Source organism: Canis lupus, chromosome 3, assembly GCF_003254725.2.
Source record: "Canis lupus dingo isolate Sandy chromosome 3, ASM325472v2, whole genome shotgun sequence".
NCBI lineage: Eukaryota > Metazoa > Chordata > Mammalia > Carnivora > Canidae > Canis > Canis lupus.
This window is the reverse complement of record NC_064245.1, coordinates 64,542,451-64,566,292: the sequence shown is the minus strand read 5'-3', so window position 1 is coordinate 64,566,292 and position 23,842 is coordinate 64,542,451. Positions and strand designations below refer to the sequence as shown.

Genomic DNA, 23,842 nt, shown 5'->3' with positions numbered 1-23,842 from the left:
TCTAATTCATTAAATCAGGGATAGTGGCTGTCATGTTAAGTCCTCTTTCCTCCTGCATAAGTGGGTAGATCACAATTGCCCAAGTCTGGGGCCCATCTTTGGAGGAAACAGGTGAGAGATAATAGGTGGAAGCTTGTTTTCTTGATCTCCTTTGAGGTCTGGCCTCTCAAGAACACCTAGTTATGGAGTCATTTCCCAATTTATCAATAGTCACCAGCAAGAATGAACATGCAACTGACAGTCAAAATCAGTGAGCTTTCTCAGGGAAATGGTTACTAACAGATTTCCTTCCTTGGGAAACAGCATACTTATTCATCCACGTCATCTGCAAAAAAAAAGGGGGATGGGGGTGGGGGGAGGGCAAGGCCTCCTTGAAAAATTTTTTTGCAATATTTAGCATTTAAATGATATGAATGTATTTTAACTAATTTTATTAATTCACAGAAAAAGTTATAGAAGGGTTGAAAAAATCAAATGTATATAAAGATAAGCCTCCTTCTCTAGGCTTATCTGAAACAGTTGCTGTTATCAACTTGTGTATCCATCCAGAAATACATTATTTTTACACAGCATATTTATATAGATATGCCAATATCTTTCTTATACAAATGAGACCATCTTGTACACACACGGTTTCATATTTTCCCTGGATTCTACTTCATTTTCTTTTTTAAGATTTTATTTATTTATTCATGAGAGACAGACAGAGAGGGAGAGGTAGAGACACAGGCAGAGGGAGAAGCAGGCTCCATGCAGGGAGCCTGACGTGGGACTCGATCCCGGGTCTCTAGGATCACGCCCTGGGCTGAAGGCGGCGCTAAACCACTGAGCCACCCAGGCTGTCCCACCTGGACCCTACTACATACCAGTACATAGAATCTATTACATTCCTATTTATTTATTTTTAAGTAAATTTTTTAAAGGACCCCATTTCAGGGCCTGAACCCATGACCTTGAGATTAAGACCAAAGCCAAGATCAAGAGTCACACATGCTCAACCGACTGAGCCACCCACAAGTTCCTGCTGAATTCCTTTTTAAATTACATACCTTGCATGAGTGAGTAGGATTTGTCATGTCACCTCCGTATTAATGTTCTTTTAGGTTCTTTCCAGCTTAACAATAACCCACAGCCCTCGGACCAACTCTTTTAGGTTCTTTCCAGACTTTGCTACTACAACCTTGATGTAATGACTAATCTTGCATAAATGGCAATTCCCATGCATATGAGTCTGTTTTAGGACAAATATCTAGAAAGTGATTTCCTGGGATAAAGGGTTTGTTCATTTATAAAATTGGTTATTTATTGCCAAGGAGGTTGTGGCAATTATATTACCACAGAGTTTGAGAATGTCTATTTCAAAACACCCTCTTTTGTACCCACTCTTAGGCCATTGCAGTCTCAAACTGGAGTCTATTTTAGGAGATGCCAGTTGCCCAAGGACCAGGTTTGAATGTGGGGGAAAGAGCCCCAGTCTAAAATTCAAAGCAAATAAAGGATCTTAGACCAGTTATTTACCCTTTCTGGGACCTAGGTTTCTCATTTAATGACAAGATGAACTAGAGCAATGTTGACTCCATGATCCCAAATCTGGGACTCCCATCTGACAGCAATGGTCATTCACCACAATGCATGTATAAAGGGGCTCAATCAATACCCTCTGATCAAGTCCCATCAAGTCCTGTGTGAGATATAAAAGATAAAGTGTGAGCCTTGACCTTTTAAGATCCATATCTAGCAAACCTCAAGGAAGTAGTGAACTATAAATGACAGCATATAATACAGTGTCATATTGGGCAGCATGAACTTGAGAACTGAGATTGTTGAGAGGAGGGAAGACTCATACCAGGCACTTGGTATCAGTGCAGGATTCATAGAAAGGTGCCATTTCCCTAAGATAAGTAGAAATTTACCAGGCAAGGATGGTAGAAAGGAACCTGGAGGCATATGGTGTTATGAAAGCCCAATTCACATAATGAAATAGCACACTGGAGCATGGGGAAAGCCTCCCACATGTGGTTGTGTCTTATCACTTGTTTGCACAATCACTGAGAAATGAAAGTGAACTCCTAATCTCCACTACCAACATTCCTTCCATAGCATTTCCTGTCTCAGGTGACAGTAGCTCTATTCTTTCAGTTTGGTCAAACCTTCGAATCACCTTTGACTCCTCTTGTTCCCACGTCCAGCTGATCACCAAATCTCATTCAACCACTCTTCCTTCAAAAGAGATTCAAACCCCAAGTCCTCCTCTTTATCTTCAGTGCTCCCACCTTTGGTCTGGGGTCCCCAATGTCTCTCAACTGGATTGCTGGGAATGCCTCTTACCGGATTTTCTGCTTCCACCCATGACTTCTTGTGCACTATTCTCAGCATAGGGCAGAGTGATCTTGTTAAAATGAAAGTTGGATCATGTCACTCTAATGGTCTCCAATTGTACCCAGAGTGAAAGTCAGTGTTTATAATGACCTACAAGGTCCTATAGGGCAGGAGATGCCCCTCCTGTCTCTCCCCAGACTTCGTATCTATTATTCTCTCCTTTTTATTCATCCTTTCCCTTCAGTCCAGCTCTACTAGCTTCCTAGTTGCTCTGGGCACATTCTAGGCTCAGAGCTATGGCCCTGGCCACTCCTTTGCCTAGAAAATTCTTCCCTAAGATAGCATCAAGCTCATACCCTTGTTGCCTCCTCAGTAAGTCCTACCCTACATTCCCAACCTTCTTTATCATGTTCTGCTATTTCTCATAACACTTACTGTGCTACATAATACAATTACTATTTTCTTACATTTATTGCTTATTGCCTGGCTCCCCCTAACTCCTGCTCTACTGGAATGTAAGCTCCACAAGGGCAGGGTTAAATGTCTGATTGCTGCACTGCCTTAATATGGTGCCTGGCTCATGAAAGGATTCGACCTATATTTGTTGAAGGAATGAATAAATAAATCATGGGATTTTCTGATGACCTACCATGAAGACAGAATGGGCCAGAAAGTCGCCATCAAAATGAATATTTTTCTCTTGGTCTGTTTTTGTTCTCTGATAAGAAAAGTAGTACATCTTATTTTGATTCTCAGATGGATACCAACCTATCCGTTATGGAGTAAGAGAGCTTCCAAGAGCTTCGCTTCCTGGCGCTGTCATTTACTACTTGTGTAAATCACTCTCCCCCAGACCTCATTTTCCTGTACACAAACTGGGGGCAAGGACGCAAGCCTCCGAAGGAGAGATTAAATAAGATCATGGAAAAAGCATTTTAGGAGGATGCCTACCATTTTGTAAGTACTCAAGAGATCTGAATCAATTAGTGGTATTACAGAGACATCGTGTCTTCCCCTAGGATCATCTTCAAGAAAGGCCTCAAAGGGGACACCTGAGTGGCTCAGCGGTTAAGGGTCTGCCTTCAGCTCAGGTCGTGATCCTGGGGTCCTGGTATTGAGTCCCACGTCGGGCTCCCTGCATGGAGCCTGCTTCTCTCTCTGCCTGTGTCTCTGCCTCTCTCTGTGTCTCTATGAATAAATAAATAAAATCTTAAAAAAAAAAAAAGAAAAGGAAAGAAAGGCCTCAAAGTTCAATAAAGCTCGTGGCTCTAAGGATATCCAGGGTAGAAGTGGGTGGGGGTGGCCTGGCAGTCACGCCTGGGGGGCCCTGGCCCGTGGCACCCTCTTCCCACTGTCCTCTCATTGAACCAGCTGATTTCCTCTCCTGTGAAGTCGCCTCCCCGTGAAAATCTATGCCAGCGAAGAGAAAAAAGCCAGTTTGGATTTTAAGGGAAAAAAGAAAAGGAGAAAAAAAAAAAAAAAAGCTAGCGCAAAGCCAACCTCGCAAGGAAAGCCCTACCTGTGGGTGGCTCGCTGCCTCTCCCCTCCGGTCCCCTACCCCGCCCGCAGGAATTGAGGAACCCGCCTTGTAAGGAAAAGAGGCGGTGGACAGGCTGGCACCGAGGGGACGCGCGGGCCAGGTTCACCCGGCGCGGGAAGAGCGCGAGGCCCCGCCCGCCCCGCCCAGGCCCGCAGGTGCAGGTGCGAGCCAGGTGGCAGGTGAGGCCGGCGCGCGCGCTGATTGGCCGGCGTGGGTGGGGCGACGTGGGGCGGTGGGGCGGTGGGGCGGTGGGGCGGGCGGATCTGGGGCGCGGGCTCCGCCGGAGCGCGGCCCCTGCCCCCCGCCTCGTTTCCCTTCTTCCCCAGGTGCGCGGCGGCTGGCGTGGGAGCCAGCAAGCCCCGCCGTTGCCAAGTGGGTGACTACGCCCGCTTGGTGGGGAAGGAAAGGGAATCTAGAGAGAATGACAAGGGTTTCCTGACCGACAGTTGGCCGCCTCCAGGAGGAACCCACCCCCGCCCCATAAAAAAGGCATTTTATTGGCCACCGTGTTGCGTCTTTTACATGCTCGCCCATTGGATTCTCACAAGGACCCTAAAAAGTAGGGACTGTTTTTTTTTTCTTTTTAATTTTTTATTGGTGTTCAATTTACTAACATACAGAATAACCCCCAGTGCCCGTCACCCATTCACTCCCACCCCCCGCCCTCCTCCCCTTCCACCACCCCTAGTTCGTTTCCCAGAGTTAGCAGTCTTTACGTTCTGTCTCCCTTTCTGATATTTCCCACACATTTCTTCTCCCTTAGTAGGGACTGTTTAAAGTTCCCACTCAACAGGTGGGGAAACTGAGGACCAGAGACGCTAAGAATTGCCCACCCACTGGAGTCAGCAAATGGTGGAGTCAGGCTTCCAACCCTACCCTCAGATCTTTTGCCTCCAAAGGCACTGAATCGCTACCCTGTTTGTTTGTTTTTAAGATTTTATATATTTATTCATGAGAGCCACAGAGAGTCAGAGACCCCGGCAGAGGAAGAAGCAGGCACCCTTTGGGGAGCCTGATGCTGGGACTCTATCCCAGCACCCGGGATGAGGACCTGAGCCAAAGGCAGACAGACGCTCAACCATTGAGCCACCCAGGTGTCCCCCCCCCTTTTTTTTAAGGACTATAAGTTGCCATTAATAAAGCATTTTCTTGTTAAAATAGAAATATAACTGACATGTAATACTATATTAGTTTCAGATGAACGAAAAGTGATTTCATATATGTATATAGTACCATGACATACTACAGATAATGATCACACGTCTAGTTAACATCTATCATCATATATAGCTAATTTTTTTTCTCGTGATGAGAACTTTTAAAATCTATTCTGTTGGGATCCCTGGGTGGTGCAGCGGTTTGGCGCCTGCCTTTGGCCCAGGGCGCGATCCTGGAGACCCAGGATCGAGTCCCATGTCGGGGTCCCGGTGCGTGGAGCCTGCTTCTCCCTCTGCCTCTCTCTCTCTCTCTCTCTGTGACTATCATAAATAAAAATTAAAAAAAAAATCCTTATTAAAAAGATCTATTCTGTTAAGCTTCTTCTTATTTATCCTAGATTTGCTTAGGGACTTGAAACCGATTTCCCATATTGTGGCTGGTAACGAGAAGCCCACTACGCCTCAAACACCACCTGCAGAAAACCACTCTGCATCTTTCTATCCAGATTCCCTTCTCTAGAATTCCTTATGTCACTGAATCAGCAAGTCAAGAATTTAGGAGGGGTCCTCATTGCTCACACCCTCCAGACTCTTTTTTTTTTTTTTTTTTTTTTTTAGGAAAAGTCCTCTTTGCTGTCCACAGGAGCCACCCTGCAGACAGCTTTATTCCTTACAGAAAAGCAGTCCGTCCCTCGCCCTCCCTGCTGTTTGCCTGGGGCAGTGGCGGCCCCTCAGTCCTGGCCCCAGGTGCCTGTCAGCTGTCATCCTCCCCTTCAGATTCTCCCGCTGACTCCGAGGCACTCTCGGACAAGTCACCTCCCATCTGCTGGAACCTTCCAGACTGTGCATCCCACAGGTATTTGATGGTGACTTTGAATTCAGCCATCTCCTACCCGAAAAGCTTCAGCACGTGGGCCTGCTCTGGGGTCAGCACATCACCCTCCTTGCACACCTCAGGGTCAGACAGCAGAGTCACCACACCTCTCTTGAGGGCAGTGGGCAGACCCAGCTGCCTCAGCTGTGGCTCCATGGAGTGGGGCAACTGCTCCAGGGGCCCGGGGTCCAGGGTCCAACGGTGAAAGCTGCTTTGTTTCGGGCTCGAGCGAAGTCCATCTCCGTGTATTTTGTAGACCACTCATTCACTTCCTCCTTGGTGCGGTTGGTGAAAAGCAGACCGACCTCACCCCTCACCTTCTTGCTGACCTGATGCAGGTTGTCTTTGTGCCCATCAGCTGGGCTTCGACCCAAGGCCACCATCATCACCTTGTTTTTGCCAAAGAACATCTGGCTGTGCTTCCCGCATGTCCTTCAGCTTGGTGCTCCTCATGTTGGCCACGGAGAAGACGCAAAGGTACCTGTACGTGTCCACACATTTCTGAAGCTCTTCTATCAGGTTCTGTTTCAGTTCTAAGCCTTTCTTGGCAGTTTTGCTTAAGGAAACTTTCTTGTCGCGCTTGGATTTGGGCATCGCGCTGCAGGCACACGCGCCCTCCAGACTCTTCTGGGGGCTGAGAATGTGCTCCCTAAAACTACCATGTCAGCCAGCTCACTCTTCTTTGTGTGTCGAGGGCTTTCTTTGGCTGGAAAGATGCTCCTGCCTTCCCTCCCCACTCGTCACCCACTCCCCTGAGCCTGGACTCCAACCCTGCTGGTCAAATCAGGTCCATCCAGTCTTTACCAGGTCTTTCTGGAAGGAATGTGACCGTGCCCTCTTGACGACAAGGCATAGTAGTCTCAAATATTCTGTCCTCCAGACCTCTTAGTACTCTTTTTTTTTTTTTTAAAGATTTTATTTATTTATTCATGAGAGACACACAGAGAGAGAGGCAGAGACACAGGCAGAGGGAGAAGCAGGCTCCATTCAGGGAGCCCAACATGGGACTCGATTCTGGGTCTCCAGATCATACCCCAGGCTGAAGGTGGCGCTAAACTGCTGAGCAACCGGGCTGCCCTTTTTTTTTTTTTTTTTTTTTTTTAAAGATTTAATTTATTTATTTATGAGAAACACAAAGAGAGAGGCAGAGACACAGGCAGAGGGAGAAGCAGGATCCATGCAGGGAGCCTGATGTGGGACTCAATCCCGGGACCCCAGGATCAAACCCTGGGCTGAAGGCAGATGTTCAACCACTGAACCACCCAGGTGTCCCTCCCCTTAGCACCCTTGAAAATTATTGAGAACCCCGAAAACTTTTATTTCTGTAGTAATAACTATTAATATTTACTATATTAGAAATTAAAACCAAGAAAATTTAAAACCATTATTTAAAGACAGTAATAACCCATGATATAACAGAAACATATTTATGAAAAATAACTATAGTTTCCAAAAAAAATAACTAGAAGGGTGGCATTGTTTTATATTTTTGCAGATCTTAATGGAAGCCAGCTGGTTTCTCCTATTTGCTGCTGCATTCCATATGTCCTGATATTCCTATAAGCTCTGGAAACTTCCACTGTCCCTTCCTCAGGAAGTGAGTGAAAAAGGCAAATAATATCTTAATATATTGGGACAATAGTTCTGACTTTGTGAACTCCTGGAAGGGTCCCAGGGACTCCCTAGAGTCTCCAGGCTATAGTGAAAGAGATCGTTATTTTTAGAATGTTTGGCCTCATGTTGGCTTTGGTTTTTGTTCAAGTTTTTATTTTAATTCCAGTTAGTTAACATACAGTGTTATATTAGTTTCAGGTATACCATATAGTGATCTAACACTTCCATACATCACGCGGTGCTAACCTTTATCTCCACCACTTGTTTCACCCCTCTCTGCACCTATCTCCCTTCTGGTAACCAAGAATCTGTTCTCTATAGTTAAAAGTCTCTTTCTTGGTCTCTCTCTCTCTCTCTCTCTCTTTATCCCCCTTTGTTCATTTGTTTTCTTTCTTAAATTCCACATATGGGTGAAATGGTATGGTATTTATTTTTCTCTGACGGACTTATTTCGCTTAGCATAATACTCTCTAGCTCCATCCATGTCATATTGCAAATGGCAAGATTTCATTCCTTTTTATGGCTGAATAATATGCCATCACACACATACACCACTTCTTTATCCATTCATCAGTTGATAGGCACTTGGGCTGCTTCCATATCTTGGCTATTGTAGGCAATGCTGCTATAAGCATTGGGGTGCATGTATCCCTTTGAACTACTGTTTTTGTATTCTTTGGGTAAATACCAGTAGTGTGATTGCTGAATCATAGGGCAGGTACAAGTGCCTCTGTCATCTGCCATCGGGCCACCTGTTACCCCTCACCTGCCTTCTTTGCAACTTTAGCTCTCTCCCCTCCCTCACTCCCTTTCCCCCTTCTTCTCCCTCCCCTGTTTCTCTTTCTCCTTCTCTCCTCCAACTTCTCTCCTTATCTTCTCCAGTCTCTATTCCCCCGCTTTCTCACCTGTGTCTCTTTTCCCTGCCTACGCTCCTCCTTACCCTTTCCCTTCCCTTTCTCCCTCCCTCTTCTTCTCTGACTCTCTCAAGGGGCAGAGGAGCCAGCTGTAGAAACAAGCAGAGTTAGTTCATCAGGATTGACCCGGGTTGTTGGCAACTTATTCTATTCCGTAATCCTTTTCTTGAATCCCTGACCCCTGTCAGGTGCTACATTCAGGCCCACAGAAACACAGGTAAAAAACCACTATCCCCAACTGAGACTCACAGGACTGTAAGGAGTCAGTCAGCTCTTCACAAAACAAATGAGCACCTACTATGATCTAGGCGTTAGGTGGCTACAGGGGTAAAACAGGCTTTTCTCTGCTCTTAGGGAACTGGGAGCCGGTAGGCAGCTGCCTTTGGTGGCAGCATAACAAAGATGGAGGGGCACTGAGGGGTGTGAGGGGACCACTGCTCAACTGATCTGGAGGGGGGTCAGGGTCAGCAGAGGAGTTGTAAAGAGCTTGGAACAATGTTTTCAAGATGAGTTCACACAGTTGAGTGGGAGAAACTGTTCAAAGTGGTTCCCTGTGGGGAAGCCATAGGAAAGAGAAAAAAATTCTGTTTTTATTTTGCACCTTCTATTCTGCTGAGTCTGTGTGACCATGTGTGATGGGCTATATTGTGTCCTGCTCCCCCCTCCCGCATTTTATATCTTGACACCTTAATCCCTCAGTACCTGAAAATGTGACTGTGTTTAGGTGGGATCTTGAAAATGGTGTTTTAATGAAAATGAGGTGATATGGGTGGGCCCTGATCCAATATGAGTGTCCTCTTTATAAGAAGAGGAGACTATGGGGTGCATGGTTGGCTCAGTCCATGGAGCTGTGACTCTTGATCTCAGGGTTGTAGGTTTGAGCCCTGTGTTGGGTGTAGAGATTACTTGAAAATAAAATTCATTAAAAAAAAAAAAGAAGAAGAAGAGGAGACTGGGACACAGATATACATAGTAGACATAGGGAGTAGGTGGCCACCAATAAGCCAAGGATAGGGGCCTCAGAAGAAACCAACCCTGCCAAGAGGGTGGTAGGGACTGCTGGAGGCGGTGCTAAACTGCTCCTTCCTTCCCTCAATGTGGGGAACAGCATGTGGGCTTATTATCCCATGGAAAGACCATGGAAGGCAACAAGAGTAATGACAAAAACCAGACAGGAATCTGTTGTGGAAGTTCCAAGAGGTCACAGTAAGCCAGAACTTGTGCAGCATGATGGGCAGTGACTCTGGAACCAGACTACTGGATTTGAATCCAGCTCTGCCACTTAGTAGCTGTGTGACCTTAGGTCAGTTATTTAATCTCTCTACGCCCTAAAACCTAACTGCAGAACAGGGATAATGAGAGTGGTTGGCTCTTGTATGGAGGATTGACTGGGCTAATGTATGCCAATGGCTTGTAAGGGTGTCTGCGTGTGGTAAGCACTCTTCTGTGTCTGGGTTTGCTATGTTGTTGATGCCTTACCCAAGGCTGAAGACGTGGTGCATGATGTATGCGTACTCCATTCTTGTGGGATGAGGGAGAAAGCATGCAGTCCCAGGTTGCTGGCTCATATTGGATAAGTGAAGTGGCTGGCCCAAGGCCACACAATTAGAAGGGTGATGGGCTGGAATGTGAATCCAAATCTGTCTCTAAAACCTGTAGTTTTAACATGTACCCTATGTAACCTAGTCCAGGGCCTGGTACTTGGTAGGACCTCAACGAATTGTTTCTAGGTGAGTTGACTAAAATGAAGTGCGCAGAGGTTAAATAACTTTCCCAGGGTCACACAGCTCATCAGTAGCAGCTGGGAATAGAACCTGGCCTTCTAGTCCAACAACCAAATATCAGTACAACTAAAAAGTGAGAAGGTCATGGTGTGCCCGGGTGACTCAGTCAGTTAAGTATCTGACTCTTGATTTCAGCTCAGGTCATAATCTCAGGGTCCTGTGATTGAGCTCTGAGTAGGGCTCTGCATTCAGTGGGGAGTCTGCTTGAGATTCTTTCTCTCTCTACCTCTCCCTCTGCCTGCCACTCCCTCTCAAATCAATCAAAAAATGTTTTGTTTTGTTTTTTTAAAGTGGGGAGGTCTTACTAGTTGTGTGGATACAGAATGGAGTCCAAGATCAATCATTCAGAAATACTTTGTTGAAGGTACAAGTGCTGAGGCAAAGACTCACACAGCTCCACATCATCAGACTTCAAAACTGCAACCAGGGCAGATCCTAGACTCTTACTGAGACAAGCTCTTAGTTAGGAGGCACTGGTGAAAAAAATGATATTCATGACATTTGGGAAAATAAAACAAACCAACACAGAGCAGGATAAAGTAGTCTCAGAGTTTGGAACCTCTGAGACCCCTGAGATTCATGTTCTGAAATGTCTGTAGAGTAAACCCTCCCTAAATGAGCAATGGGTCGTGTTGTACTGCATCAGAAGTGTGTTGTAGGATCTGCCAGCCGAAGCTCGATTCTCTGCTACCCTGCAAACTTTGTGGCATTTCACATCATTCCAGCAGCATTACTGATGAGCCTTGCTCTAGATAAAATGTAGTAATATACTAGTCACCACAAGCCACTAACCTGACAATGTTAGCTGTTCAGTCCAGACATGAGTGAGGTTAAGAAATTGGGTTTCAGGAGCCTGACAGATCTAGTTTCAGAGCCCAGTTCCATTATTTTCAAGCCATCAATCTTAGGGCACTTAGCTTCTTTAAACTTTGTCTGCTCCTTCTGTAAATGAGAATAGCGAAAAATTAGTAAAGACATCTACTCTCAAGTATACTAATAGAAATTAGTATTACTTTAGCTTTCCAGAAAGCTAGAAAAAAAATGAAACAAATGTCGCTTCAACCATTGAAATAAATATTATCTGAACACTAAAATTCAGATGTCCTGCTGAAGGTGAGTACATGCTTCAGCCTTCACAAAGAACTTAAATATTCTTGTTTTGGTTGCCTGTTTTATGGCCTGCCATGCCTCCTTTGAATTAACTTAAGAAAGCAGAGATGTATGTAATCTATTTTCAGACACATTTATTCACAAGGATTCCAATTTCATAAGTTGGACCTTAGGAGATGATAGAAAATATATAAATTTGTCTTTGTCCCAGTTCCTGGCACAGAACTCCTGAGACCCTTGTAATTTCACAAGGGTTAAGAGTATGAGGAACATCTTCTGTTCCTCTGTCTTTGACCCAGTTCCTGACACAGAGTTCCTAAACCCCTTGAAAATTCCTGGGTGACAGGACTGTTTTGGGTTCTAATGAGGTGACTCTTGGTGGTCTCCTGGATGGGGCTGGTCACCAAAAAGACCAAACCATGATTAGAAGCCCCACCTCCGGATCCCTGGGTGGCACAGCGGTTTGGCGCCTGCCTTTGGCCCAGGGCGCGATCCTGGAGACCCGGGATCGAATCCCACGTCGGGCTCCCAGTGCGTGGAGCCTGCTTCTCCCTCTGCCTGTGTCTCTGCCTCTCTCTCTCTCTCTCTCTCTCTGTGACTATCATAAATAAATTTAAAAAAAAATTAAAAAAAAAAGAAGCCCCACCTCCATTCTCTGGTGAGGGGAAAGGGTTGAAGTGGAGTTGATGGTGAATTATGCCCCCATGATGAAGCCTCCATAAACATCTCAAAGATATGGGTTTGAGCACTTCCAAGAGGGCAACACACCTCAGCTCCAGGGGACAGAAGCTCTTGTGCTTGAGGCCCTCCCACACTTCATACTTTGTGAAATTTCTTCATCTGGTGTTTCATCTGGGTCCTTTATCATATCCTTTAAGAAACTAGCAAACTGTTTCTCTGAGTTCTATGATCTGGTCTAGCAAATAAATGGAACCCAAGATTGGGGAATCTCTGATTTGTAGCCAAATGGGACAGAAGTTGTGAGTACCCTGGGACCTACTACTTGTGATTGGCATGAAGCGGGTAGGGGCAGTCTTGTGGAACTGAGCCCTTACCTGTGGAATCAGATGCTATCTCAGTAGTCTCAGAGTTGAGTGAAGTTATAGGGCAACCAGCTGGTGTGGCACAGTTGCTTGGTGAGCAGAATCCCCACATTTGGTACCAGAAATATTGGTATCAGAAAATAGAGAAACATGGCAGGTGGGTAGTGGGTGGTGTTGGGGGGAACAGTGGGTTTTCTGACACAGACGTTATGCTTCTTGACCTGTGTTATAGACACCTTGAAGAAGGCTGTGGGATTTTATGGAAAGAATATACCTTATAGCCTTGGATTATGACAGGCTGCACTGCAAAACATCGGTACAAGAGAAACCCTTACTAGCGTTAATTCTGTTTTGAGACCTATCAAATTGTCAGTGACTCACCTCTCTGTCCCAGGCCTTGCCTTCATTGTATTAATCCCAGACAGACAGAAGTTTCAGGACACCCAAAGACTGGAAGTAGTCGAAGATCCTTTGTCCCCATACAAGGTAGAGCTAAACAACATTCAAATATTACCCATGGCACTTCCAGCCCTCGGCCCGAGACAGGTGTATTAAAATGTAGGTTTCATTTTTATTTGGGTATGGTGAGGCCTACAGACCAGAAGATGACCACCATTGAAAAAATAGTTTGTTACTCACTGTTCCCAAGAAAGGGGGGGCACATTGCACCATTTGAGGCCACTCAGGGAAGCACCAGGGTGGGTTAGGAGGCAGAGTGAAAGAACACACGGCAAGAGTCTGTATTGTGGTTTCTGCAGAAGCAATGGGCAAGGCAGGTTAAGCAGACCTAGACTTGGCTAGTCTGAGTAATTTTGGCAGGCTCTGGGGTATAGGGGCTGTTTGTCCTGAGTTGTCTGGTGCCTGGCCTGGGGTGATCTGCACATGGGTATATCAGCCTACAGTGTAATAGCCTTTGGAGAAACTGACAGGGGAGATGTTTGGGTTGTGGGCTTTGGGTTGGTTGGTTTGCTTATGAAAGGAGCATTTGCTGGTGGGTCCTTTAACGTTTCTAGAAATTGTCTAGCCGTGGGAGGGAGAATATCTCTTGGGTCAGCAAGGCCTTGAAATGTCAAAGCATCAGAAAATAGAGAAAATAAAGAACATGGTTAATAGAGTAGGGCAGTGACTTTGGCTCCATCATATCCCCTTAGCAGTTGGTCTGCAAAGCACAGCCAACCTCCACAGCTTTGAGCAGCTGACTGAAGGTTTGAGATGTCCCGAGTCCTGTTATGTTCTCCTTGGGCCAGAGTCCCAGCTCTCCTACTTCATTTGCCATCCCTAGCAGCAGGAGTGGGTGTTTATAATCCTCTCTGTTTTGTAACAGAAACAGAGTACTCAGCCAGGACGGCCTCCCCAACAAGAAAGCTTGGTGCAAGAACTTGTGCAGCCAGTGCATTTTCTCCTGCTTTACAGCTATTTGGTTTTTGTTTGTTTTCCAGGAAAAGGACATACTGAGGTTGGTGGACTTGCTTCAAGTTTCATTAATTTTATTTGTCGTCTGAGGGGAGGAGCTGTCACCAGTGCTGTGTGTCTGTCCTATGTACCCCTCTCTATCACCACTGCCCTGTTCTAACCTGAGCTTTGACCCCATCTGGGACCAGGAGAGACAAAACCTTGCTCACACTTGCCTTCTTCTGATGGGAAGGGCTTTGTCATAGGCCCTTCTTTAGGGCTTAGAGAGACTCTAGAAGGCCTGACTGAAGTGAGGACAGAAGCCCTATTCAAGGCATTACACATGTGGACCTTCTCCTTCCCCAGGGGGTGCTGGGGGTAAGGCAGAGTCCAGCCAGCAGTTTAGCATCTGGAACAAATGGTACAAAATGGATCTCAACAACACTTAGTGAATGGACACTGTTCATTAGAATGTTATCTCACTCATTCAGCATTATTTTGTTTATATATTTTAAGATATCAACAAATACTTAATGGTTGCTTTAGTGTTGCCAGAAAGAGCATTTACAAATAATCATCATTTAATTTTTATTTGGAACATTAATTCTACCTATCTAGTTATAGCATCATGAGTTGAGTTTTTAAAAGAACACTTGGTGGGGAGAAAGGTCAGTACAATTCTCAAATAGGAGCTTCCATCCCCTTCTCCAAGCCCCTTGGAATTCTATCACTGGTGTGCAGAAGCGGAGAAAGTCACAAACCCCCAAGTTCCTTGAGGAGGCCTGTGGACCCCTGGGGAGGCACACAGCAGGGAGAACTCTCAATGGCAGGGCAGAGCCAACAGGAAGAGGGGAGGGTGCCTGATGAGGAGTGAGATGAGGCCAGGCTCCAGTGAATGACCTGCTTTGTCCTCTCAGAGCCCTCTGAGAGAGGATTAGGTAACAGATTGGCTGAAACCACTGTCATCCTAGCCATGAAAAGGGTCAGGGAAGGCAACTGGGAAGACAGAAAGCCAGTGATGATTTCCACCATCTGTTTCCTCTTCAGAAGGTGAATTCTAAGGAGGGTTGAACACCTGCCTGGAACGTGCAGGTGTGTGCCAGACTGCAAACTCTGAGAGGTTCAGGGAGAAAATTAAATCGCTTTGGAAAAGAGAAGGAACAGCTTGAGGAGTATGGGAGAGGGGAGGGCTTGGTGCCCTGGAACAAAGAAGTAAGGCCACTGTGGCCAAAGTACAAGCTAGGGGAAGAAGAACATCATTGGGTGGGGATTGGAATACATTCTGCTGTGTGGCATGGGATGGATCACTCTTTTCAGACTCTTCATGACATCTTTAGTAAAATGTAGACTCCTCATTAATGACATGTTTCAGGTTTACTTTTTAAGGGATACAGCTATGTGTTGAATCCTACTGTGAGGCAGGTGCAAGGGTGAGATCAGAGGATGCGCAGTGACATGCTCATTTCTACTTCTTTGGTCAAAGCAAGTCCAGTGGCCACATCCAAGCTCAGAGTTTATTAATTCTGTGTGTTTCCTATGAGGAAGAGTTGTTCATGTCTGTCTCATCCACCAGGACTGGAAGGGCCTCCATAGTCAGATCATTCTTACCCATCCCTGTCCTCTGGTGCCTAGCACAGTGCTTGGCACAGAGTAGGTACTCGATTAGTGTTTATTTCATGAAAATATCTCTGGATTTGCCTTATCTTCCCATTGCCACCATTCTAAGTCTAGGTTAGACCTGGACTATTCTAGCATCTTTTCCACGGCTCCCATCTTTCCAGGCTCTCCCACTGCAAACGTAACCTGCATTCCATCACCACGGATCTCTAACACCACCCTGACTGTAGTTTTCATTGACTTATGAAACTTTAGCACTTCTACCCTTCCCTCCTTGGAAATCTTAAAGGACCTCTCATTGCCTAGAATCACATCTACATTCTTCATCCTGAGTTTGAAAGATAGAAAGAACTCAGATGTGTCAAAAGCTCTTGCAAAACATTTGTAGTGATTCAGGTGTGAGTTACCTCTGGTAGTCATTACTCTTTCCAGTTTTCTCTCACCCAGATACACGCTAAGAAAGCCTTTTCCTGGTTCTTAAGTTTTGGTGTGGCCATTGGATTTGCATTGGCCCAAGAAGCGGAAACGAGTGTGTCACTGGGTGGAAGCCTTAAAAATCTATGCATGATTTGCCCCGCTTTACTTTTCCAAGAGTAAAGTGACTCTGGCACACCCTCAGCCCATACCCTGGGGTGAGGACCTCACAGAGGAAATCCTGTGGGCTGATCTGAGACAGGTGTATGGCAGGAATTGCTGTTCCCATTTACAAAACAGGAACCACTACCACCTCATATGACAGAAGGGAAGAGGGATGGAGGCTACATCACTTGCCCAGTTCACTCTTTTATTCAGGAGTAGAACCTGATACTTCCAGTGAGAGATTCATCATCTTGCGAGGTGGCCTCACTTGGTCCCTCCAGGAAGACTTGTGGGTAGAGTGAAAGGCACAGAAGCTTTGTTGTTAGACTGACCTGGTTCAAATACCAGCTTTGGTGTTTACCACAGAGTCCCACTTGTCAACAATATGAATCTGTACTGTAAGTTTATGGGAAGGGTGAAATAAGCTAGGGTGGAGAGCCCTGGCAGGCATGTGTGGGGACTTGGTGTAGGTCAGTTAGCCTTGTCCCTTTCCCAGTCTGCTGTCCTCTTGAACCCTGGATTGACCACACTCACTGTCATCTCTGAGGTCTTGCTCAAGGTGTGCTCTCTGATTATAAATCTTTCCCCAGCTCCTCCCCACGTCCCTCTCAGGGCCCCGCTGAAGTCCCCACTTCTCCACACTGCTTCTTCCTCCATTCCTGTTCACACTATTCCCCCTTAGCTCCAGACATTTAGTCAGCCAAAATGAATTTAATTGTTACACTGGTGAGAAGCTGATCTCCCTAATTATACCAGACATACCTTGAGGGCATTGGCTTCCTGCATCCCTTCCTGCAGCCCCAGCCCTATCTTTTATTGAGTGAGTGTCTCTAGGCACCTCCTGTCACATCACTGTGCCTAATTCTTCCTTTATACATGTCAGGAGTCCCTTGAGGAGCTCTGAAGACTGTCCCACTCGAGGAGCTCTGAAGACTGTCCCACTCATGACTACCAAGTGAGTAAACTCAACTGGGCTGAGTCTACAAATAAGAAGTGACCCCCAGGAATGGGTTGGCTTTCCTGAGTACCTCTATGAAACAGGCATTATATCCAGTATCTTGCATTATCTCCAGTTGTCAGAAGGGTTATGGGGTATTTATAGCTGAAGAACACAAACTTCGGAGATATTTGGTAACTCAGTTGGCAATAATCACTTGAGAATGATTTCTTGTTAATTACCTGATATGTATGTGTCAAGGACTGTGCTAGTGATTCAGAGAGGTGAATACAGTAGACATGATCCCTAGTTTCGTGGAACTCACAGCCCAGCTGACATGACATTAATGATTCTGTCAACCCCCCTTCTCTGGCACATTCTTGTGCCATTGTTTTTTTTTTTAAGATTCTACTTATTTATTCATGAGAGACACAGAGAGAGAAGCAGAGACATAGGCAGAGGGAGAATCAGGCTCCTCACTCAGTCCTGGACCCTGGGATCATGCCCTGAGCCGAAGGCAGATGCTCAAACTCTGAGCCACCCAGGTGTCCCTCTTGTGTCATTATATTCCACATATGAGAAGCACCATATTTGAAATATAAAGAGAATTACCTCTAATTCAGCACCTTTCATAAATTGTCACCAGGTAATTTTATAGACACTATTTCATTTACTTAAAATATTCAGAAGGGGATCCCTGGGTGGCTCAGCGGTTCAGCTCCTGCCTTTGGCCCAGGGCACGATCCTGGAGTCCTGGGATCGAGTCCTGCGTCGGGCTCCCAGCATGGAGCCTGATTCCCCCTCTGCCTGTGTCTCTGCCTCTCTCTCTCTGTATGTCTATTATGAATAAATAAATAAAATCTTAAAAAAATTAAAAAAATATTCAGAAGAAGGGGTATTATTATTGTTCATTGATGTTCTCTAAGTGCCTCGCTCAGTGTATGGCATACTGCAGGGGACAATTTTAATTGAATGAATATCTGCTTTATAGATGAGGTTCATAGGGGCTTTGCCCACACCAATAGGAAACATGAAGCTGGGACCCAAGGAGTGAGTGCAATTTGCTCCTTCATGTTACTTCTCAAAAGAAATACCAGCTTTTTGCTTTTCTCGTTCCTTTCTCACTCTCTTCCCAAATGACCACATTTCTTATTTTGTCTTTCAGCCTGTTCTCAGCCAATTACTGTAAATGTGACTTTCTTGGTTGATGTGGCCAATTGTGGGCTCAAAGTAGTCTATTCCCAGATAGGAAGCATGAGCTATGGAGGCCACAGTCTTAAGACCTGGATCACGTGGAACAAAAACCCCTTCCTCAGCAATCTTTGCAAGTGACCAAACCTTTAGTTGTTCTGGGAGAGAAATTCAACTGAAAACCTAAAGATGCCTTGAGAAAAAAACTGACTCCCCCAACCTCCACCACTCCCAAGGTAAAAAGTGAAACAGCATAATCACCATACCCTCTTCCAAGCCAAATTAAATGAGCTAATAAAAATCAGTGCTGGGGCAGCCTGGGTAGCACCACTTTTGGCCCAGGGCCTGATTCTGGAGACCCAGGATTGAGTCCCATGTCAGGCTCCCTGCATGGAGCCTGCTTCTCCCTCTGCCTGTGTCTCTGCCTCTCTCTCTCTCTCTGTCTCTCATGAATAAATAAATAAAATCTTTAAAAAAAATCAGTGCTACTGAAATGTTCAATTCATCTAAACACAAAGACTATTGGTTTCCAGCCTCTCTGATTCTAATCCAATAACACTCATCAGAGGTCTTCAACCAGATTGGTACGGTTGGGGGTTTTGTTTATAGATGTGTGTACATAAAGGAAATCTTGAAGATTTCCTCACTGTAGACTGTTATCTTGCTCAAGGTGTCTGGACTTCTGTTGGATGAGTTCATGTTTGAACCTTAGCCTTCTTATGTGAGTTGCAGAAAGAAGCATCTTTTCTTCTACTCTGATCTTATAGTGTGACTACCCATCCAGCCATCCACTCAGTCATTCATTCACTCAGCAAGCATTGACTGAGTACAACCATGTGCTGGACAATGTGCCTGGCACAGAAAATATAGAGTTCCCAGCATAGCAGTGGGATTTGGGGGTCTGGGCAGATAACCTGGCAAAGCGTGTAGAAGGTACTTGGCCCTGGTCCCTCTATGTCTGGGCTCCATCAGTGATCAGTGATCTTTGCTCTTCTGAAGTATGATCAGTTTCTCCCTCTGCTTCTCCTTCTCTACCAGCTCTTTTTCAAAACTAATTTCATACCAGAAAATTCCACTGACCTGGAGTGGTCCACTCCAGTGGACTCAGAAGGAGTTGTCCTTCTAGATAACTTTCCACTCTTCTCCCTCATCCAGATTTGTACGCAGAAGAATCCATTTCTTCATCTTCACTTCATTTCACAACCCATGGCAATCCATCTACCAACTTCAGTCATTACTGCTCTTTCTTAGAGACACCCATGACTTACTTCCAATCTGCAGTCGCTCTTATCTTTCTCTTCCTAGTGTATTTAACAGTGTTGGTCCTCTAGCCTCTGCTCTCAGAAGCTTCATTCTCCTGATTCTCCTTGCCTTCTGTCTTTTCTTTTTAAAATCAAAGCTTAATCTTCTTTCCTATCAATGCCTTTTTCCAGCCCCTTGTTATCTCTCACCTGGACATGGTCCATCTCATTCCATCTCTATCCATATTCTTCTGTCTCTATCCCTTATTCCTCACCATCTCTCACCTTGCCCTTTCTTTTCCCTGGACCAACAGGTCTAGGAAGAAAAGAATCTTTTCTTATTCAACTTTCATCTCCCAAATACAATTTAATAACTGGTATAGAGTGGCTGCTCAATGAACAAGTGTTGAAAGAAAGAAGGGAAAAAAATTTTTAAAAATTAAAAAAAGAAAGAAAGAAGGAATAAAAGATGGAAAGTAGGAAAGAAGAGAAGTAAGGAGAGAGAAAGGGAAGGATGCCAGACTTGAGGGAAGCATCAGGAGCCAAAGAAGACAAGAAAAGGAGTCTCTACTTGGTTGGGGATGGGAATGGAGTGGAGGCCAGGAGGGAGCATTAGAAAAGGACTCTTACAGTTGGCCGCAGGTGCAGTGTGGGGGAAGGGCACTCCAGGCAGAAACAAGCATGCAGTATGCAAAGGCAGTTGGCTTGCGAGGCACAGGGCACCCTGGAAAGGGAAAGTGCTTGGATTCTGTTGGGCATCTAGCAAGAGCTGAAGGTCATGGGGAGAGGGGAGACTGGCAAGGCAGATGGAGCCTAACACTCCTGCATGCTGTGCTAAATTTGGATTGTATTCTCAAGGCAATTGGGAACCATTGAGGAGTTTGAAGCAAGGGAATGACTTGACCAGATGTGCTGCCCACCACCTTTTCATCTCTGAACAGCCCATGCCCAACAAACAATACCTGCCCAGCACCACCTCTTCCAGCTGGCACCATCGTCACCAACTGACATCCAACTCTTGTCATGTCCACAGTGACAACTGGGAGAATGAGCTTTGAAGTAAGACAGATCTAGGTTCCAGGTTATTGGACTTACTGAAGCCTCACTTTTCTCCGCTGTAAAATTGCCACAAGACATTGCACCTTCCTGAGGGAGATTTTAGATAATGTGTGTAAGGCTCTTCTTGCTGAACCGATGTCCCCTGTTTTTCCCAATGTTAATGTTACCGCCATGGAAGTTAGCTGTTCTGACTGCAACACCCTCCCCTGTGAAGTGCTCCTGGTGAATCAGAACAACTTCCGTCATCTGAGAGACTCTCCAAGTCCCTGTGAGGCTCTGGAATGTGAAGAGCTTCAGGCTATTTTCATCAGAAGCCATCAAGATTGCCTAAGTTTCTTTTCATCTAACTGAGGAAAATTGTACTTAAGCTCTGGGAACAGAGAGCTACCAATATCCTCAAACAGTAGCAGAGGGATGATTGACTTCCTAGTTGGATTTGTTTTGTGCCTTTGGCAGCATGTAGAGCTGACAGGAGAGCATGCACAGCTCCAGCTTGCCTCTCAACTGTCCATTAAAAAATGTTTTAAGAGAGAACATGTGCACATGAGTACGCGGGCGGCAGAGGTGTGGGATGGGGAAGGTGGGTACAGAGGAAGAGAAAGAAGCAGACTCCCCACTGAGCAGGGAGCCTGAATGCGTAGTATTTCAGCCCAGGATCCTGGAACCTGAGCCGAGGCACCCACTTAACCAACTGGCCCCCAGGGCAGTGGTCAACTGTCCTTCATTTTAAGCAGATTTAAAAGTCCATATAGTCTGGAGAATCAAGAAGCCATTCTTGTATACTCTTCTGAAAGAATCAAGCTCATGGGATGTCACATGGCTTTTTAACTTAATTACTGAGGAAATAAGGAATCATCCTGACAGTGGATGGGGTAATATCTCACCTGTCACCTTCTTATCCTACTGAAAATGTCAACCAAATTCACATTCCAATGTCACAGCTCTTCTTGATCTTTTAGAAGTTAATTACTTCTTTTATTGATAAAGAATAGTACTGTAGACCATTTGAAATTGCTGTTTTGTGGGTCAAAAATGAGAATGTCAGCAATTTCTTATGATTTAGATTAATATAATGCATAGTGAAAACATTTTAAATGTACAAAAGGTAACTAGATCTCTCTCCTATTCTAATTGCCTGCTTCCTTTCCCCAAAGGCAACAGCTGCCACTAATGACTTGAGAAAAAATTGTATATAATTTGAGAAATATTTTACACACATTTAATTTATAAACACACAGAAATATGATATGCAAGCTGTTTTTTTAAAAAATCTTTCTTTAGCTGCATCTCTTAGAAATCATTCCAACTAACTCATCAATATCTTTAACCAGTGCCTATGGATACGAAGATTGTTTCCAGTGTTTTGCTCTTATAAAACAATGCTGTAACAAATATCCTCACACACGTATCTTTGGTTTGTGCAAGTATATGCAGCATAAATCTCTGAAAGGGAAATCATTAGGCTAAAGAGCTTGTGATTTAAAATTCTGAGAAATATTGACAAATTCCCCTCAAAATAGGTTATACAATTTACATTCTCTCCAATAGCATGTCTTTCTTGCTCTATAGTTAACACTTTATACTTGTCAGACTCATGCCTTCCCTCATAATTGCAGATATTTTTTGCCCATAAATAGCTTATTTTAATTAACAAAGCTAAACTAAAGTAGCAATGCTCAGAGTTCTGGTCATGGGTCTGTTGGCTCTCAGACCTATCACCATCCTCTCTCATGCTGCTTGGTATGGGGGGGGGGTGAAGGGGTGAAAGGGGGGCTAAGCAAATAATTTCCCAGACTCCCTTACCCACTGGCTTCTGTTGGATAGGGCAGTGCAGCCAGGACCCTGTTCCCTCACTCTGTGTCTGGTGGCATTCCCAGTAGCCACTGACTCTAGTTCCCCTCAGGGGTTCCTCCCTTCAGGGTCCCAGATCTCACTCTGCATCCTGGCTCCTGGGCTCACTGTGCCTTGTTTGCCCTTTTAGCTTTTCCAATATCTTTGTAACTGGTTCCCCATACTCAATCATCTCTCTTGAATTATCTGCTTTACTTTTGTGCGTTTGATTCCTATCCCCCACCCACCCTTAACCAAACACTGAACTGGTATACCCAGAATTGACAGAAATGAGGAAAAATGGCCATGTTTCAATACTATTGGTAGGAATGGAAATTGTTGCAAAATTTTTTTGGCAGGCAGTTTGGCAATCTGTTCCAAGAGCTTTAAAAATGAGCGTACTCTTGCCCTATCTTTTTAGATATATGTGTTGAAATACTTATGAGTGAAATGATGTATATCTGTGATTTACTTCTAAACAATCTGAGAGGAGGATAATTGGGAAACTGTATAGATCAAATGAGATTGGCCACAAGTTGATAGTTGTTTAATGTGGGTGAAGGATACTTAGACATTTGTTACAGTCATCTCTTTACTTACAAATATTTGAATTTTTCAGTAATAAAAAGTATCTTTCAAAAGCCAAATCTTGGACCTTTCAGTTTACTTTCTAGGAATTTATCCTAAAGAAAACAAATTCCTAAATGTTAAAAAAAAAAAAAGATTTATCTTTAAGGATAGTTTTCAACAGCATTGTTTATAATAAACAATTGGCAACAATCGAATTTTGCAACAGTGGGAAGGTCTTACCATAATTTCAATATATCATATACTGCAAGCTATTTAAACTTAAAAAGATGTTGCAGTCACAAGTGTATTGTCAAAGATGTTCATGATTTTTTCTTTGTAATGATTTAAGTAAAAAAAAAAGTAATAAAGGCAGGAGATATTATAATCCAATTAAGAATATTTTAAAATGTATCTAAGGGAGGATGTGAGAGATCCACACTCAAGTATAATTGGTGTTATCCCTTGATGGATGGGGCAGAGTTCTTTCTTTCTAACTTGTGTGCACTTTCTGGTTTGTTCATTGCTGTTCTTATGATGTACTACTTTTGAATTACCAAAAATGACTAGCATATTCTTTCTACCTTACCCCTTCTCTTCTTTCTTTTAACGGGTCCTTTTTGAATGAACGCTCTTCTCCACTGAAGGTGTGCATGCACTGGGCAGTCACACCTTAGCTTCTTTCTAGCAAATGCTAGTTATCTGTTAACCTTTGTGCAGAGGGCTTAGGAGAAAATGAGCAGTTTGGGGACCAAGGGATGAAAGAGCAAGGTGGGTGCTAAGGGAGATGGGGATGGCAACCTAGAGGCTCTGGGAACCCTCGTGTGATAGAGTAGACCCCACCCTGTCTGGTCTCATTGGGTGCTGTCACTGGACATTGGAAGCTAGTTCTGACATACAGTACAAAAATGCCATTGCCAAGTCACATGACACATGGTGGTCAGGTTCTAGCGTCAGTGCCTGCTTTGTTAAAATTGATTTTAGTCAAAATTGCCTTTATGGCCTTCCTTTGGTTGAGTGCCAGAACAAGTCCTTGGTTTGCATTTAAAACTAAAATAAAATGCATAATTCTAA

General features: G+C 44.6%; 1 long non-coding RNA gene and 1 pseudogene across 1 annotated transcript; one reads left to right on the top strand and one right to left on the bottom strand.

Moving 5' to 3' along the window:
• The first annotated feature begins 4,108 nt into the window (after positions 1–4,108).
• LOC118354334 (uncharacterized) lies at positions 4,109–22,768 on the top strand. Its single transcript, XR_004814697.2, has 4 exons — positions 4,109–4,418; positions 7,386–7,487; positions 13,795–18,307; positions 20,171–22,768. It is a non-coding gene; the product is annotated as an uncharacterized LOC118354334 (long non-coding RNA).
• On the bottom strand, positions 5,771–6,500 carry LOC112653833 (mRNA turnover protein 4 homolog; annotated as a pseudogene).
• Positions 22,769–23,842: the final 1,074 nt, after the last annotated feature.